The sequence below is a fragment of the Beta vulgaris genome, chromosome 4, assembly GCF_026745355.1.
Source record: "Beta vulgaris subsp. vulgaris cultivar EL10 chromosome 4, EL10.2, whole genome shotgun sequence".
Lineage (NCBI taxonomy): Eukaryota > Viridiplantae > Streptophyta > Magnoliopsida > Caryophyllales > Amaranthaceae > Beta > Beta vulgaris.
Genome location: NC_079205.1, coordinates 37114366 through 37118600, shown reverse-complemented (window position 1 = coordinate 37118600; position 4235 = coordinate 37114366). Strand labels below are relative to the sequence as shown.

The 4235-nt window shown below is 35.9% G+C and overlaps 1 long non-coding RNA gene across 1 annotated transcript; it reads right to left on the bottom strand.

The window, feature by feature from the left end:
• Positions 1–436: 436 nt before the first annotated feature.
• On the bottom strand, positions 437–3296 carry LOC125496389 (uncharacterized). Its single transcript, XR_007273049.2, has 2 exons — positions 2134–3296; positions 437–689 (listed from the first exon to the last, which is right to left on the bottom strand). It is a non-coding gene; the product is annotated as an uncharacterized LOC125496389 (long non-coding RNA).
• Positions 3297–4235: the final 939 nt, after the last annotated feature.

Here is a 4235-nt window from a genome sequence, read left to right as displayed (position 1 = left end):
GCTGTAGTTTAAAACCGCAGCAATATCTACAAATATTGCTGCGGTTTTTAGGCCGAACCGCAGCAATATTATTATGTATCATCTATTTAACAGAGAGTATTGCTGCGGTTTTGGGCCAAAACCGCAGCAATATGTCAAACTATTGCTGTGGTTTTGGCCCAAAATCGCAGCAATAGGTCCTGGTAACCATTTTTTTTTTTTTTTTGCATTTTGCAGTCACATTTGAAAAATTAAAATTAGGCAACAAACCAATCCACTATCTACAAAATTCGCATATGAATCGAAAATGAAATGACATATAAATCTTATTAATATACAATGATAAAAAAAAACTAGTTACATAAATAATATAATAGATTAAAAAGTAAAATGAAACAAACACTTACGATTAAAATAATACATATAATAACTAAAATAATTATCAAAGTTATGTATCAACAACAAACGATTACCAAACTTGAATAAACTAAAAAATTACACATAATAACAGTAGCATGTACATTGTGCCTTGACAATGCCTGGGAACATCACTTGCGAATGAACGCCATCAAACTGCCGACTCTCGCGAGCGATGAAAAATGGTCGGATCTGGCGAACGATGAAGAACGGCCGGATCTGACGAGCGACGAAGAACGATAGGATCTGGCGAGCGACGAACGAACCGAAGAGGTGGTGGTGATATTAAAAAACTACAAAAAAGCAGAAAATATAAATAAAAATCTGAAAATAAAAAAAAAAAAAAAAATCAACATCACCAACCTCTCCAACGCTCATCTTCAAAAACAGTCGAGCGGTGAAGGAAAATCACGGTCGACGAAGAGGAGTCGAGTGAACGAGCAGTTGAGCGACGAACGGAGATGATTCCGGAGAGGAGAGCGTCAAAAGAATTTCTCGGCTGTTGGAGAGTGTAGACAGGCGAAGAACAGCTGTCGGAGGGTGGAAGAGAGGAGGGGGGAAGAGAGGAGGAGAGAGAGAAAGGAAGAGAGGAGGAGAGAGAGGGGGGGGGGCTGAGGAGGACGTGAAACAGATCTGATGAGGCGTGTAAAGAGAGAGAAAAAGAGAGGCGCGCTTAAATACCTTAAAACCCTAAATTACTTTTTTTTATTATTAATTTAAAAACTTATTGCTGCGGTTTTTTGTAGGAACTACAGCAATAGGTTCAAATAATAATTTTTAAAATTATTTTAATATATTGCTGCGGTTTTTGTTAGAAAACCGCAGCAATATGTTTGGTCAAATAGTAAAAAATTTTCAAAAAAATTTCGCTCAAACCATATTGCTGCGGTTTTCGACCAAAACCGCAGCAATATGGTTATATTATATTTTTTCTTTTCTTTTTACGTGATATATTGTTGCGTATGCGTAAAACCACAGCAATATTACCGCGGCAATAAGCAATTATTCTACTAGTGTCTACTGCTTATTAAATTCATGACGTTCGTTATAACGTCATGAAGGTCTCAACAAAGGTCATTATTTTCTTAGTCGTTGATAACTTCTTAAGATGACTCTTTAAACAACTAAATAGGTGAAATGGCTCCTTTAGTTATACCTTTAGAATTATCGAACATTATACTAAAAGTTATATTATTACATATTATATAACCATTCGAAAGTATATTATTATTATAAAAGTTCATAGTTAATAATCCATTAATCGTCTATTATCAAACTAATTAAGTTTATTACTATACTAAAACCATTAACATTATTATAACATTATTTAATCTCAAAAAACTAATAAATCAAGCTATCTTGTTATTTTAAGTGAACTTAAGGATTAGTGGAGTAATCATAACTTAAACTCATAATATAAATAACAAGCTTATTGGATTAGTTTCAATTAACTCAAATAGCTCAGTAATCAACAAATATAGCCCAATTATCATTTTTAGGAATCAAGTTAGGTGGTTTAATTGAACTAACTAAATCAGTCCATAAAACAAGTGCAAACCATATTTTAGCCCAACAACATAACAAATCAGACTTATTGTCAATCAGACTTATTGTCACTTAAGTTTAGTTCAACTTGGATTCTCTTAGGCGCAAATGAAATGCTAACTAATAAGGAGAACTTGGGCTAAAATTAGAAAACTAGGAAATGAGAATTTTAAAACAAAAAGTGGCCATTACCTCTGCTACTAAGAGTAGGGGTGACGAAGCGAAGTAACGTGGCTTCGATTCCATCTCTGGTGGTCGGCGGCGAGCAGCGACATCGATCTCCGGCGGTGTGGCGCGGTTTGGCGGTGTTGTACATGTACAACTACGTGCGGCAAAGAGGAGCGAGAAAGAGAGTGCAAGAAAGAGAGAACATGAGTGCATGCAGGTGTGGCGGAGCTCCGGCGAGCGTCCAGTGGCCGGCGAGCGACAATGAGGCTGGGGGAGGTCGGCTGAGCGCGGCGCAATTGTCGCACGACCGGCGGTAACCGGTGTTGGTGCTGTGGAAGCCCCGAAACAGAGGAAATAGAGAAAATTTGGGGTTTTCTTTTTTGGTTTCTTTGGGTCACGTTTTCCGGCGAATTATTGACTGAAATTTGTGGTGTTTGCAAGGTGGTTCGTAGGTGTTGGTGAAGTAAGAGATGAGAGGAGGAAGTTTCTAGAATTGTTTTGTTCTTGGTAATGGATTTCATGGCCATTTATAGGGAATTAGGAACACTAATTCAGTAGCTGGGAAGGAAGGAGTAAATATTTCTGAATTTCTGACTTGGGGAAGCTAAGAAGATGCATTGGTGACAGGTTTTTCACAGAGGAAAAGAATGGAGGGTGGTGGCATGCTTTCCAAGTGCCCATGGAAGAGTAAGGAAGAAGGCAAAGTTATTGAGTAGTTGACCATGGAAGCTTTTTCTCTTTTTTTTTTTTTTTACCTTTTTATTTTTTAACCAAAAATCTGAAATTTGCTCCACTCTTCATCAATCTTCATGTGGCTTTGCAAAAGTTTGGTGAAATGTTGGTATTTTGTGCTTTAGTGATTTAACAACAAAAACTAACCTTGATTAATTCATGAAATCGTGAAATATAAATTATTGACACTTAGGTATTAACAAAATTTAAGTTAATAAATTCTATATTCGTTTTACTGTATTTTGCTGAATTATTGAAACGATAAAATATATTTTAACTACTTATTACAATTAATTATTCACTTAAACACGTTTACATTTTTAGGATATTACAGGTTGGAAACAAGATTTCAAGCTCTTTCCAATAATAGGTCACACGCCTCAATAGTAATTCTGATTTGAGAGATACAACCTTCGCAAGTTGACGCAAAATCGCAGTTTTTTCGCCTGGGCGAGAAAAAATCTTCATCAGGATCCAAGGCATGTTAGCCCGATCAACCGGGCTAGAAAGGAGCCGAAATCGGTTGTGCGTCCGACCGGGCGAGATTGTTCCTTTGCTTGTAAGTTCAATATAACATCACCCGACCTGGCGGCTTTTCGGGAAGGTTAATTTCCGCCTTTTTTAGTCGGTTTTGTAAAAATTATAAATAGGTTTTTAGTCTTTTAGATTAGACCATCTTATATTATGCGTGTTTAGGTTTAGGCACTTAGTATTTTTCTCTCTACCTTTGTATTAACTCTTGCCCTTGAAGATTATAAAGATCGTTGATTTCATTTTTCATTGTTCTTCAATCCTTCGGTATTCTTTTTTACTTTGTTTAATTTGATTAATTATTTTGCGTTATGTTTATTGTGTATATCATTATCATGAGTGAGTATTACGGCTTAGAGAGGGAAGCCATGTTTATACCTTTTTTTTTATTGTGGTTTAAAGTTTTTCGATATTTAATTTGGATTGAATTAGAGTAATTCCTATTGATTTATGTTGAGTGACCGTACTGGCATATGTTGATCTATGAGTTGTTAAGGGCCGACCGTAGGATTAACGAAATACTCTAATTATTCGAACCTCAATCCAAGTATTGTTCAATTATATTGTAGTGATTAAATTGGTATGAGCATGGTGGACAGATCGATTGCCCTAGGTTTTTAATTATTGATATACTTCCATCTCTTTGTGTTCTAGCTTATTCTAGTTTAGCTGTTAATCATTCAATTAAATTCCTCTCTTGAAGTAGTTAAATGATTGAGCACAAACCTATAGAACTCCTCTCCTTGTTGATCGACCCGTATTTTCCAGTTTATGCTAAACATACATCATGCGCTTGTGATATATATTTTAAAAACCCATCACCTCTCATGATGAACTTGATCCTTGGCCAAGCATATCAAACT